This window comes from Topomyia yanbarensis, chromosome 3 (genome assembly GCF_030247195.1).
Source record: "Topomyia yanbarensis strain Yona2022 chromosome 3, ASM3024719v1, whole genome shotgun sequence".
Classification (NCBI taxonomy): Eukaryota; Metazoa; Arthropoda; class Insecta; order Diptera; family Culicidae; genus Topomyia; species Topomyia yanbarensis.
In genome coordinates, this window is record NC_080672.1 from 175,111,711 (window position 1) to 175,127,709 (window position 15,999).

The following is a 15,999-nucleotide window of genomic DNA, read 5'->3' on the forward strand; positions in this document are numbered from 1 at the left end:
AGCAGCCTATATCTCTGCTGAAAACTCTTGGTAAACTTCTGGAAAGGGTCATCATCAACAGGCTGACGAACTACACTGAAAGTGAGAACGGACTATCGCAGAGGCAGTTCGGATTCCGGAAAGGTATCTCTACAGTGGGCGCCATTCGCATAGTCATCGCGAACTGGATAAACGGGGTTAAGCTGCAGATAGCTCACCACAAGACGGATGTGATATTGATCAGTAACTGCAAAGTGTTTCAGCGAATGCATATCGACGCCGAAGTGGACGTGATTGCCTCGAAGCGTGCGCCTGCAAAAAATCGACGAAGGCAACGATTGCAATAGCGAGGGTTATGCCAAACACCGGCGGTTCGACATATGAAGTTCCTGCTTGGACGTCCCGGCTGAAGACCTTACGAGTCGCCGCGTGCAGAACAATATCGTCGGAGGCAGTATGCGTTATCGTTGGGATGATCCCCATCTGCATCACCATGGCTGAGGACATGGAGTGCTACAACCAAAGGGCGCAAGAAGTTGTGGTACTGAATGGCACAAGGGAACCAAATTGTAGTGCTGAATGGCACAAGTGAACCGAAAGACTTAGTGAATTGGCCAAACTGGAGCTTCCAGCAAAGATTATCTTCGTAGGGGAAGAGTACTAACTCGCGACTCACAGCTGTCGTACTGCCATACAGAAATGGTAATGCCGTTAGGCTGGAGGCATCAGGTTCAGCAGCAAGAGTAATTGTCTCGGCGGGATGGTGTAGTTGTTCCACTCCATTTGAAATTTTTTTCCGCGCTCCAAAAACACACACACCACACTGACATTATCCTAAATCGTTACTAACCCCCCCCGAACACGGAATTTTTTTTTGAAAGTTTGATCGAATTCTATACATTTTTTATAAGAAATGTAAAAGGTAAATATTATGTAATGGAATGTTCAAGGAATATTTCATTGTGATCGCATTCTGGAACCATAACTCCGATCCAAAGCAACTTTGGTTAGTTATTGATGATCTTGGTTGGCAAAAACATGCAATTTTGTACCAGTTTTAATAGTTTGGATCATTTTGATGTCATGGTGGTACTAGTTTATATTTATGATATTTATTTTTGATATTTTTGCCGCATGCACACATACATAAATACACTTACATTCCCACACAGACATTTTCCGATCTCGACGAACTGATTTGAAGGATGTATGGTACTCGGCCCTCCAGGCCGGGTTTAGCTTAACTATTTTCGGAGTGATGGCATAATTTTCTATATGAGAAAGGCTAAACGTGAATACAATTTTATAAAAAATTCAATGTTGGGTAACAACTGTCTAATACATATACCTAGTTTAATGGAAATCGAAACAGCATGTACAGCTTGTGTTGTTTTCGATGTAATTACTTACTCTTACTTACTCATGCTTGACACATTGTATTCTATCAGAAATATGTGCGAATCCGAGGGAGTCTTGCAAATAATTTTTCCACTTTCATTCGCTCTCTATTTAGTTAAAAAAATATTTTGAGTGATGAGTGTAAGCCTTTGATTGAAATTTATTAATGATTTTCACGTTAAATTATGTGTGAGAAATGCATTTTTCCGGCAATGATCTTCGAACTCAATCATAAGAGCTCCAAACGGTTTAATGACTGCTAAATTTAATCCTCCAACCAACCATTCCACTGTTTCAATGACGACGCTGTTCTACCGAACAGCTGGGCCCTAGATATCGATCCCACTACACCGGGACCAAGCGGACACTATACTACTGATGGTCCGAATTCCGGACAATTATTTGCCTGCAATAAATCGACTAAAAGCACAAGGCAGTCTTAGTAGAATTTTTATACACTTAGTTCACCGCAATGCACAAATGTAATATTATCATGAGAACAATGAAAACAAATTCGACGTTTCTTTTCTGTGGAAAAAATGTACACGATGGTAAAAACGCTAGTCATCTGGTCAACATTTTAGCCTACTATCTAGTCACTCGAGCACTTGCACTCAACAACAATTTGAAGGGTGGTAAAGGGTCATTCAGTAAGCATAATAGTATCAGTGTTAGCGGACGTTTTTAGATTGCAATGTCTCGAGTTAATAGCGTCCAGCATTTGATTTTGATTAGCATTCGAATTAAATTTTTTAATCTTGAATGATTTTCGAACTGGCGTTGGTTCGGTTCTGAAATCGATAATTTCTCACCAATAATCCTGTCTAGCGAAACGATAAATTGATATTGAAGAGACATAGAAAGTCGAAGAGTGGTTTTTTAAGTAAGCAGCGTGGTCGATTTCGATGTTACCTACGTCATCAAAGTTTTGTGTGTATTGAATTATTTGATTATGTGGGTGTAAATAACCAAATAAACCTCACTTATCAGGTTTTTATTAGTGCTCAATTGAATAGCAAACCAATACAATATCATATAATATTGACCATAAGTAAAATAGCTCGAAAAGCATGATATAAACTTTTCACTACTCAACATGCTGAAGCGAATTAGTTAAATCGAAATTACACTTTTATGTTCTCAAACTTTTTATGAAATGCTCGATGCGCAAACAGCTTGGAATTATTCATCAAATTCAAAATATTCACATATTTTTTTGATTTGATTAATATAATCCTTAATATTCCGTTCAATATAATATATAATAAGCAATGTATGACTGTTTTAGGATGATTTGAAATTAAGTATTGCGAAACAACAATTATCACATTCCTAGCACATATTCATCTAATTGTTGTGATATTTATTGCATTTTGTTCTAACAGGGAGTATCATCGATCAATTAACAAACACTTTCCCTGCTAGTAAACGTGTATATTCTCACAAAACATATGCCAATTGTTGTTCAAAATCACTCATATTCAGCTATTAACAATCCTAACTGTGTTAGAAATTCAATTTAATCCTTGTTGTTGCGATCTCCCAGGCGGGACAATTTCCTACCTCATCCGCGTAACACAGTCTAATCAGTCAGTGGACCAATTTTCCTTCAATGCGTTTCCATCGACGAGCAAAACTCAACTAAATCGTACAGCCGCCAGTGTGATAGGATGTGGAAAATTAGATTTCTTTCCGCTCTATTCCTGATGAGGTTGGTGAACCGATTTTTGGCACGGCGACACGTTGCGTGCTGATTCCGGAAGTCAAGTTCGCACAGAAAAAAAAACGAAAAAAGGAACGTGCCGCCGTACATCATGCCTGTCAGCTCCTCGTCCATTTTTGCTTCGTTCATACCCCCCTGGGAAGTGGTTTGGCGATGACTGGCAAACCGTTGGGGCTGGGTTTGAAATTTATACGTCCAACCATTCCACTGTTTCAATGACGACGCTGTTCTACCGCACATTTGAAGCAGGCTGGCGTGTATACGTCAGGACAGCTTTTGATGTGAAAATTCACACACTTTACGCATTTTTGCCTCGCCAGCATTTGGCCACCCGCAGTGGAAAGTGAGCCAAGCGGTGGGGAGCAGTCGGAACTGATTGTAGCGGCGGCTGTAGAGTGTCACATTTGAAGCATTTAGGGGCATATCAGGACGAGTGCTGTGGAATTAGCTACCTATTATGAACTGAGTGGAAGGATAATCAGCTATGAAACGAAATCTTCTTGTTGAGAATCTCTTCATGACATAAGAAAAAATATTTTTATTCAAGTGAGTATGACAATCTGCATTACGATTTGTGGTTTGCGAATGCTTTATTTCAATTTACCAGGTGTGTAAATATGAAACTGGATTAATGTTAATCCAGTGAATTACTGAGGACATCAGTGTGCCTTCAAGGGGAAAGAGTTTTTATACTCTCAGATTTCTATCTGATGGAGCAAAATCAGGAGAATTCGTTACATGCGAATTTTTTTTTCAATTAATCGCTTCTTTAAAGGGGGGATAAGGGAAACCCAAGAACAAGAACAAAAAAACACTTTTGTTGAGATTTTTCTTTTGGAATTTTGGGTGAAGCGACTTTTGTGTATCATTTTAATAACATTCTCCAACTTTTTCATTCAAAAATATCGATAAGCGACTCGGCGATGAAGCTTCTTGTAGAACGTCTTTGAAAAAACACGATTTGCGGTGTTAACTGACATTCAAAACTAGCCAGTTGCTTTAGGCGTGAAAATGCCTAACCCCTACGTTGAGTTTTTGAGTAATTTTTCAAATAAGTGTGCTCATTTGAAATAAAAATTGCTATCTTTCACGGATAAAATTCGCCATTTTATAAGTATGAGTTTCGATGAGATGGTTTAGAAATTGGCCTTTCATGTTTCCATACATCGAAACGAAAGAACAAATACCGAAATCAATTCTTGGTGTATAATAGCTCTGATAAGCATAGGAAAACGAGAAGACGGGGCGCGTGAATAATCCGTTTAGCAAATCGTAAATAACAAATCACAATAACTGTAATTTTATTTTGTTTAGTCTAAGGTTTTAGCAGTAATTTAATGCAATGTTTATTTACATAAACCGTTGTTATTTTTAAATACAATTATTCCGCTATCCCCAGCACTTAGTGCAAACTTCTAGCTCTCTCGCACGCGATTCTAGGTTCGAATCAAATTTAAATTTAGTTTATTTTTTAATCGTTTCAACTCAATTTGTTTACAGTAGTATTTCGCAGTAGTTGTAAGCTAGGTTAAGTTTTACACTAGGTATTAAGTTTTATACTAGTTAATAAGATTTACGGTTTAGGTTTAGAAATTCACTTCGTACGCTTGATAATCTTTCATTTTATCCTTCTGATTTTGACACTCTAAACTTTTCCTTCTTCTTAATCTGCAAATCTTATTCAAGTGTTTCAGTCCTCTCATGTAAAAATGCCCCGTCCGTCGCCTTCATCTGGTTTCGAATTGTATTAGAGACAAACCTACAGTAAACCTATATTTGAAAGGCTGACGTTCGAAAGGCTAACCCACATTGTGTCTTATGGAAATGCGAGTTTTGTCGTTCGTTTTCCGACGTTTTATGAAAAAGTAATGTATCGGTCCGCCATCTATAAATGTTACGTTGTAGCTCACATATCGGTAATCCCGATATAGGGTTACTGCTTCCAAATTCATCTTAGCTCCTCTATTCATTCCACCTACTTGAACACATTAGTTAGAGCAGTATCTGCTGTCTCTATTCAACGCATTAGCTCAAATGATAGGATGAATAAGGGTACGTTGTACAAGACTTTTCGCTTCCCTCAAACACAAACGCAAGCATTTTACATTTTCCAGGCAAAAATTTTAACTGTGCTGCTTCTTATGAACGAAGCAAAGATGCCGATGCCTATTTAAGCGCAATCCAGTCACCCTAAGTCGAGTTATCAACGAAATAGTGTGACATCATGACTAATGAGATGAATAAGGGGTCGTCTACTTTATACCGATTTTAGTTAGATTGTGCTGCACTTTGACGTTTCGGCCCATACAGCCCAAGCAACCAAACGTTCATATAAGGGAGCTGCATAAGTTTCTCGTTTTAAGTAATTTTGCGATGCGTTTAATGTTCTAATAGCGAAATAGGCAGGTTTCAAGTTCCAGTAAAGCTTAAACAGTAGTTCATGTAATGATCTTTTTTCGGTTTCTATTGTAACAGTATACAGTATACAGCAGACGCAACAGTTTAAAGAAATTTTTTAAAAAAATCATCGCCCACCGGATATTAGCGACATTTGTTGAAGACATTGCAGATATTGTGATTCTTGCAACCGTGTCAAATAATTTTTTTGCAACCGACGCTCTTGTTACAGTGCCCATCCGGCTTGCCAACTGAAAGATAATAAATGAAAGGTGGGGTTATTTTTACAGTTGTCGAATATGAAGAGCGAAATAGAAAAATCGCTGATATCACATATTTCGACTTCCAATGGAATAATATTTGCAATGGGCACATTTAAAGAATGCAGAGTAGCTTCATTTAGCTAGAGATTACTTGGTAGGAAAAGTTATGAAAATTGAGAGGTATAGTACCCAAGTGTGAGCAAGGATGAGAAGTATACAGCTCGGAAAACTAGAAGTGGCAGGGTCTTTAGAGCAGGCTTAATACCTTACGGGCTTATCTTTTGTCTTCTGTTGGCGGGGGTCGAGCTTAGGCAGTATAACTTTCCCTACCCAGTAATCACTAGCTAATTGAATGTGGTAAAAAAATTATTGTTCTATATTTGGGAAATTAAGCAACGGTAAAATAGAAATCAATTATTGTGGTCGTTTCATTGTTTTAGTTTTTTAGTCTATTTAGTCTTCTTTACCGGCGCCCTTTTAGAATCCCGCAAACATCAGGTACCCTAACACGTGGTGTGCGCAGAAATGTCACTTCTAATGATCGTGTAAGGGCTCCTATCAAGGTAAAAACATTATTTCACTCTCCAGGCTGCCGTTTCCTTTTACTTCTTGTAAGTACAAGTTCGCCACAATGATAAGGTATACGATTCCGTGTCACTACTTTTCCTTTTAACTAAAAATTTGCTTTTATCTTGAGGGCAAATTATGCTCAATTTGCTGGTATTAAAAAATTTAATCTTGACGAAACCTAAATATGCAGCTAATATCATACATAATAATTCCACAACTTGATGTTTTACCTCCTGTTGGGTTGAAACGGATCACTGAGCATGTCTTATTGAAAATGATCTGACCGTATTTTTAGTTTTCGTAGCTCCTGTAACCGCCAATTTTTTCATCAGTTTCGGTTACGAAAACGGACTTCAACATGATTTCAAGTTGAAGTCCGTTTTCGTATTCCGGGGTGACTTCTACAACCTGCATGTTCACCCACAATCATTGTTAAATAGATTTTAATTGGTATTATACAAAGTATTATAATGTACTGTAAAATTCGAGCAACCAAAATTCGTATAATTTGAGTCCAACTAGAATAAAAGATTCTGAAAACCTTTAAAATTGCAAAAATTGGTTTATTTCATTGCTTTATCAATGTATAAAAAGTTTCATCCATTTTAACACGTTGGAATATTGAACAATAAAAAAATGTTGCGAATTTTAGCTTAAAATAATTTGAAATAATTGTCAACTAGTTTCACAAAAATTCATATAAAATAAACAAACTCTTACAACGAAGCTTTGTAAAAATAAGGTAGAGTCAAATTTCGGGTTTTTGTAGCTTCTGCACCCAGAAACCGAAGAATATACTCAAAAAGTATAACAAATCAGTATTTTATAAGTTTAGAGAAAAAATCATTTCAATTTAAAATGATTCGGTAGACTATTCTGGTTTAATAAGCGATCTACGAAAAAAGTTTCGAGTGATCAAAGTCACCCCGATGATCAAAGTCGCCTGGTTTACGGTAATGCATTTGGCTCTGTATCAAAATCTCATCCCTAGCGCCACGCTCGGCGGCATGGCGCATTTTTTATTATTTAAATCGACCGTTTTTACTAAGAGTGATGAAAATTCATCTCGTGTTACATCTACTTGTCTGTGATACAGGGCTGTTGCAACTGACACTAAAAATCTTTCCTAGTTCACATTTCTACCCATAGAAGATGCTTTAGCCATTCGACAACACTAAAAGTAAGAGTGTTTACAATTTCGTTCATAACTGAAAATCGATCTGAAATCATCCGGAATAGTTATTTATGATTTTGACTAAGTTATGTCTAAATTAGTTTCATACGACACAAGGCCTAGTAGTTTGTACACGCATTTATTTTGTCAAATAGTTGGGTTTAGTTGAACAGTGCATTCAGAGGAATTTGAAAAGTATCAACTTTTAGCTGAAAATCATAATAATTGATTCTATTTGTTATACGGCCCGATTGATCTTTGGAATGAGAAGATTTAGATAAGTGTTGATCAAACTTGTACGATATTGTTGCTCTTTTGAAAGATGTCGAGCGAGTCATCATACTGTAGCTATCCTATAATGAACTTCATACTCTTCCACACACCTAGAAAAAATAGTGTAAATTTACGTCTCCTGACCATGACATATACGAGCATCAAAAATGACTTAGTTTTACGTTTGATTTTAATTTTACATGACGTTTAATTTCGTAAATCATGTAATTTTACTCCACATACAGCGTTTGTTCTGAATGGTAGGAAGTGTAATTTTAAGTCATTGCGCATGTAAAGTATATGTTTCATGTAAAATTAAATGGAACACGGTAATGTTTTGTCATTTCGTAAATTACGGTATGTTGAATTGTGTCATGTTTGCAATTACGTCAACGATAAAATTCAGATTTTTTTGGTGTGCAGCTTCTTCGTAGAAAATTCACTTGTCGTGAACTTCAACCTTTCTATTTGAACAAACTCGATGAAACTTTGAAACGACATTGCAATATTTAACGAATATCATTGACGCGCTTGGTTAAGAACCCTGATTATCCTTTTCAAAACTACACACCAAAAAAATCTGAATTTTATCATTGACGTAATTGAAAACATGACACAATTCAACAAACCGTAATTTACGAAATGACGGAACATTACCGTGTTCCATTCAATTTTACATGAAACATATACTTTACATGCGCAATGACATAAAATTACACTTCCTACCATTCAGAACAAACGCTGTATGTGGAGTAAAATTACATGATTTACGAAATTAAATTTCATGTAAAATTAAAATCAAACGTAAAACTAAGTCATTTTTGATGTTCGTATATGTCAGGGTCAGGAGACGTAAATTTACACTATTTTTTGTAGATGTGTAACACAATATGAGTGACAGTGAGCAAAAATCTTTGAGTTATTTATCGAATATTGTTTGAGATATATTCGAAGTCTTCTATGCATCTGAGGATATAGCTGTAAGCATTTCCTTGCACTACTTTGTTTTCAAAATGAATGCATTTCGCATAATTTAGGATAAAGACATCAAAATTAACTGTTGGTTTAGTTAGAGAAACGATTCCGAATCCGTTACACACAGCAAACGCTCTAGAAAATTTCGTGTTAGACCATACATTAATCATCTTCGCTCAGTAAGAGGTCTCTTTAGTAAGGATTTCTTGCATAATCTATAAGAAATGGGCGTAAAATCCAACTGTCACAATATACTTAGTGGGAAAATTTTGAATGAATACGTTACACGCTAACCACAAATTTGGACAGATTAAAAAATAGAAGAATCGATTTCGTTTGCTGCTGTGGTTTGCGTTCGATTAACGTATGCGGAATGAAATTTGGACAACGCTTCCAGCATTAAAACAAAAATGCAACCCTGTGCAAGGCACCATACTAAACGTCATACTCTAGGCACACTTATTTTAAACATCCAGTGTTAATTTCGACCCGCTAGGAGATACCATGTGACCAAAATGGCAGCGAACGCCTAATCTGGCACCTAGCTATTATGCCAAAAAGAAGTTTTGGCGCATTGGACGATTATGGCGTACTTTTTGTACAAAAGGCTGATAACCCTCCAAATGTACCGCAACTGCGTCCAAATGAGGATTTGTGGAATAATTTGAAGCAGAGAGTATATGCCAATAATTTTCGACATAAAACTAACAAACATGATAGTCAAAATTAAGAAAGAAATTAAGAATATGCAAACATCAATTTTTCAACTCCTTTGCAAAAAGATCCTGCAAACTGTCATAAAACTTTTCAAATGGGCTAAAAAAAATTTCTACATTAAGTTAATAAGCTGACAAATGTTTTTATATAGAGAGAACATTCAATAAAGAGTTTTCTGCAAAAAAATTGCCTTTTGGATTTTGTCCAAATTTTATTCCGCATACGTTAGAAATGGTTTATCTCAATATTTCTTCTAGAAGAGAATTATAATAGCTGGCTTAAACGACCATAACCTAAATTATGCGACATATGTTCGAAAACTAAATGTGGCATGAATGTAAGTAAACCCTTGAAACTAAGTAGTACCCTCCAATGAATGGATGTTTCCTCGAATCTATCGGGAAAGTTTACAGACTTGAACCAAAAGCATATATAGTTTTATGTCTCTGTGAAACATCCTAATTTTGAGTAGGTCAATTAGTGTTATCGACGAAGAAGTTATTTTAATTTAAGACAAATGTAGATTACAAGATAAGGGGCGTTGGGGGAGCAGATTCATTCAAGAAAACAGTTTTCCTCGAGATCAAGCAAAAAAAAGACAAAGATATGTTATTGGAAAAGTTTTTCTGCATAAAAAATCATCAATCATCTTGGAAAGAGGATTAATATCGTACAAGGTTGGCCAGTTGTCTGTATCCTTATTTTGAAGACATCAATGGTTCCCTGTATCTGAAGGAATTATAAATTTCTGTTAAAAAGTGAGACTTTTCAAGTTCCTTTAATGAATTTAACTAAACCCAACTATTTTTTTTGTAAATAATATAAGTGCGAGGAAATTCCAAATCACCTCGTGTGAAACTAATTTAGTCATAACCTAGTCAAAATCATAAACGACTTTTCCGGATGATTTTAAATCGATTTTGCAAAAGAAAGGGGAAAGTAAATTCTTTCAAATCCCGAAGTTTCAGTGAGGCTGTTTTTTGCATAAAGTTGTTCTACGAAATACACCGTGCAACATGTATACAAAACTGGAAAACATTTTTTCGACTAATCAGAGCAAGATTTTGTAAATTCTTTCAGTACAATCAATGTTTCTGGTTTTCTTTGATTCTATACAACTCTTACTATAGCTTTGAGTATACATCTCCATTCTATATTGTTCATGTTGAAAATAAGAAATTTTCAAGCCACACGATTCGTTCCATGGTTATATTTTTTCTTGAGTAAAATCGTGCAATTTGGGAAATACTACGGGATTGAAAATATAAGCATATTCAGCATAATTCTACACGCTAAGTGATTTATATTGAAATTAAACAAGCCTATTGGATGGATTGACTAGGAAAAAGTTAAAGGGTTTATAATATATCGTACACCTAGAGCAAATATGATGAAAAGTCGAAGAAGCCATAAAATGTGAGTAGGGCAAAAAGTCTAAACAAAAAGTATTAGAAGTGATAAAAAACTCAACAACTCAATGTATTTCAAAACTACTTATAAAGAACAATAACAAAATACCAATTGGAAATGAATGTTACGTGACGAATGAAAAATATGTTTTAGCAAAGGGACGTTCTTTTATTAAGTTAGTGAAAAGGCCATACAAGTTTAATTCTAATGATATGCAAAACTCTTTAATATAGTTTTTAGTCGATTGAAACGCAAGATATGCATAATACCTGTAAAAGTTTTTCGATAAATCTTTTATCCAGATGCAAGCAAGTATATGTTTGAATTTTCTTTATTTAGCAACAACCCACCGACGTTATTCATCAAAACAATCCAAACCAATCGGTTCTCTATTACAATTTTATCCTCAACTAAACTTTCACCCCATTCTACCTCAATCACTCACTTTGACACATTGCAAACCATTTATCAGCGAGGGAACATTTAACATTTTCGATACTTATAGGGTCGGTTTTTGTCCACACCGTTGTGTTTTCGTCAATGAAGGGCGATGTCACCTTTCCCACATCCAGCAGCATTTTCCAGAGAACCGAAATCTTACCTGTCAGCGTGAAATCGTCTGCAGCACGTGTCCCAGTTCGATATGAGGTAGAATGATGAATTATGGGCTCATTATCAGATCGTTTTTTGGCACTCTTTCTTCACTGCCAACATTTCGTGGAGTTTGGGTTGCTTTGACGGAGAGTTGGCAATATCTTATAGTACTAAATTACCGTGACTACTGGGATCAGCTTCTGGTGCATCGTTGCTGACCTCTTCGCTCTTGACGCTGGGCGGCCGCTCATTGTCCATGATGAAAGCTCTACTACGGTGATTTGATTGACAGGTTGGCGATGGGTGGTTTCACGGTGGTCTCGACAATTGGAAAACCCGCTGTTATGCGCGCGGTGTAACAATACTTGAACACCGGAACAACGATTTAGCAACAGAACACTAGCAGCTACACTATGCTACTGGAGGAAAAGTATCAACTGAGAGGGATAAGAAATACAAAACATGCTTTATATTAATACAACGGCAGTTTTGCTGTTTTGATCCGGCGTGTATTTGTGTTTATTTATTATTTACATACGTCGTGAAAGTATCCTACATAAACACAAAATGAGTTGGATTTTCCCTTCTTGCTGTTGGTCGTACACAGCAGAAGAGATGCTCTCTCATCGTTTGGGGCTTGTATACAAGTGCGCTCAGCTCATTCATCGTGTGTTTCATAATAGGCGCGTCCTTAAATCCACCAGCAACTCATCGGTATTTTGATGACTTTTTGTTGCAAGAGAGTAAAGCGACGCGCTGTGACACCAATGTGCAACATAAACAAAGCTTGATTATGTTGCGCGAGAGAGAGATCATCACATCAGACAGCTCAACATTCCATCGTACGGTGAGGGCCGATGCTTTGCTCAACAAAACGAGAGCAGTGCGGTGGGGGATTATTAACACACACAAACAAGTCAACTGTTCTGGTATGTGGTGACTAAGAATGCTGCTAATTAAATTTCGCTCCCATGATTAGCAGTAAGCAAATCGATGTGGTTTCGGTGAAAATAGCTAGTTTTTCCCCGTCGTACCTAAATCATTGCAAGGAATGTTTCGCAGGTAAATGTTTTTCAAGTGTAAAATGTTTGTCAAGCGTTAATAGCTTTTTTTTAGAACAAAAATCGCCGATCATGGTAAGATACAACTGCAGCAGTCGATGCGTTCAACAAGCAGTCAAACATTCATCCAGTTCTTCCAGTTGGGCTTTATTTCTCGCCTACTGCGGTATTATTGGCTAACCAGAAACAGCAAAAGCCTGCTGCTGTTGGCCTGCGACCGCTTCGATCGGAACAGTGACAAACACCAGTTGAAAAGTGTACGGAACTATGGCGTCGGATCATGTGAACCGAGGGGGTTTTATTGAACAGTGGAATTGAAATTGGAGGAACAGAAACGTTTGCTGGAGGAACAATCGGTGGAGGAATAGCGGAATCAAGCGATGAAACGATGGTTTTTTTTTGTAACGGAAGCGATCTGTATGAATACGGGACAAATATGTTCTCTTTCTGAGATGGTGGAATTGCGAAAATGCTACAAGCTGCGAATGTTTTCGGACGAGTCTATCGTTTGGCGTACTGGGCGAGAGTGGACGAGGACTGGTGGAACATTATAATGTATGTTTGGGCTGTGTACGATATCGCAGAATTCGTAACTATTTTGCTATTATTGTTTTTAGAAAACGAAAGTTGACCTACTGTGAGCTAGTTTTGAATAGGCCGTCGGTACGATCGGAGTTGCAGCGCCGGGCCATCATTCATCGTAAAGCACCAACGGCTATTGCTTTTCCACTTCACGTCCACCACGGCTGAATTAGACTGTCATGGGCGCACTCGATAAGTTAAAAACCGAGCCAATATTCTTCGAATTGAGGGACTGTTGTCGACAAATTTCCCAGTAAGCTTAATTGAGTGGTCTGTTGGAATTTGTATTGATTGAATCTTTTTCAGCAAACTACCTTATCTCAATGAATTCACTTTTCGAGGTGATCCTTTATCACCAGTAAAGCATTTCTACCTGGAAAACAGACAGACAGACCCTCAAACGAAAAAGTCTGATGGATCAAATTTCTAGGGAGTTGAGATATAATTTAGTGATTGACGAGTAATTCATCTGTATTACCGCAGTATCGACACTGGATTGGCTGTTATCACACCTGAATACCTCGAACAGTCGGAGAAAAACAATCCACGACCTAGCATTCGGTTAACGGTTAACCAACGCCGACATTTATGACGCATTCCGTATTCTGCAGGAATTCTGTATAGAGCAACGGGAGAAATAAAATAACTGAAATGCAAGCACAATAAACTCCTCAAATAAATGACTTGAAAATAAGATTTCGGTTATTAATTATTCAATCAGATACCTATTATACCAATTGAACTATGTAGCAGCGTCGGAATGAAGTCTCGAATCTGCCTGTTTTTTGCCTGAAGAGTGAAGATACACAAACCCATTCGCTTGGCTTTAAAAATGTTACTGCCGACTAAACTTCTAAAGATATAGGTCAAACAATTTCATAAGGAAGCTTAACCAACAAGAATAAAATAGAGAATAAACGCAATATCAGTCATTATCATTATTTCGTAGGAAAATTCCTTTTGTGCAACAAATAATCACCCTTATTCTTGTTTACGACGAATGCGAGATTCGTTCAAAAGCGATTCGAACAAATAGTATGCAATTTCAATTTTGCCGTCGTAAACGGGAATACAAATCACTTTCGAACGAATCTCGCATTCGTCGTAAACAAGAATAAGTGTGAATTGATAGCAAAAAGTACCTCATTTGCTCAAATGATTTCACAAACTTGGACCTAACTTTTGAACAAAAGGTCGAAAACCAGTAAGCCAACGCCAATTCGTAGCTTTTTGGATGCCCTTTCTAGACATGTGCAACAAAACACTGTCCGCAGACCCCTTAAAGCAAAACGGTCTTGACGACAGTGATTTAAAAATTGATAGCAAAAAGCACCTCATTTGCTTAAATGATTTCACAAACTTGGACCTAACTTTTGATTAAAAGGACAGAAAAGCCGTAACTGAACGTCATTTTGTAGCTTTTAAGATGCCCTTTTCACACATATGAAACATGATAGTGTTTCCAGACCCCGTAAGGCAAAATGGTCTTGATGACAGTGATTGAAAAATTGATAGCAAAAAGCACCTCATTTGCTTAAATGATTTCACAAACTTGGACCTAGCTTTTGATTAAAAGGACAGAAAAGCCGTAACTCAACGTCATTTTGTAGCTTTTAAGATGCCCTTTTTATACATATGTAACATGATAGTGTTCCCAGACTCCTTAAGGCAAAATGGTCTTGATGACAGTGATTCAGAAATTGATAGCAAAAAGCAGCTCATTTGCTTAAATGATTTCACAAACTTGGACCTAACTTTTGATTAAGAGGGCAGAAAAGCCGTAACTGAACGTCATTTTGTAGCTTTTAAGATGCCCTTTTGACACATATGAAACATGATAGTGTTCCCAGACCCCTTAAGGCAAAATGGTCTTGATGACAGTGATTGAAAAATTGATAGCAAAAAGCACCTCATTTACTTAAATGATTTCACAAACTTGGACCTAACTTTTGATTAAAAGGACAGAAAAGCCGTAACTCAACGTCATTTTGTAGCTTTTAAGAGGCCGTTTTTATACATATGTAACATGATAGTGTTCCCAGACTCCTTAAGGCAAAATGGTCTTGATGACAGAGATTGAAAAATTGATAGCAAAAAGCACCTCATTTGCTTAAATGATTTCACAAACTTGGACCTAACTTTTGTTTAAAAGGACAAAAAAGCCGTAACTCAACGTCATTTTGTAGCTTTTAAGATGCCCTTTTTACACATATGAAACATGATAGTGTTCCCAGACCCCTTAAGGCAAAATGGTCTTGATGACAGTGATTCAGAAATTGATAGCAAAAAGCACCTCATTTGCTTAAATGATTTCACAAACTTTGATCTAACTTTTGATTAAAAGTACGGAAAAACAGTAACTCAACGCCAATTGGTAGGATTTTGGATGCCCTTTCTAGACATATGCAACAAGATACTGTCCGTAGACCCCTTAAGGCAAAAAGGGTCTTGGTGATGGTGATTCAAGAATTGATGGCAAAAAGCACCTCATTTACATAAATGTCTAAATTCTTTGAATTTCATCGCTCATTTCATAGGTATGAGAATTTTAGGCCTTGCTAGGTATTCATGTCATATATTATTACCTACATGTAAAACAGTCCGTTTCACGCGTTTCTAGGTACCTATCGACCACAACCTACCCGTTTTCTGTACAAAAGACCGAAGGAAACCTGTAATTTCTCATAGACTGATTTGAGCAAGTCAAGTATAGACATCTGTCTTAAGTGTGATAAAGTGTAAAATAATTTAGTTTTATATTTCATACTGTTGAATAAGCATGGATTTGGTGTGGGATGCTTTCGAAAAAATCCCATTTTTGGATGACACTTCGTCTTCTAGTGAAGCTCGGTCAGAATCGTCTACTGATTTGAGCAGTTCCAA

General features: G+C 36.9%; 1 pseudogene; it reads left to right on the forward strand.

Moving 5' to 3' along the window:
* The first annotated feature begins 12,524 nt into the window (after positions 1-12,524).
* On the forward strand, positions 12,525-13,757 carry LOC131687397 (serine palmitoyltransferase 1-like; annotated as a pseudogene).
* Positions 13,758-15,999: the final 2,242 nt, after the last annotated feature.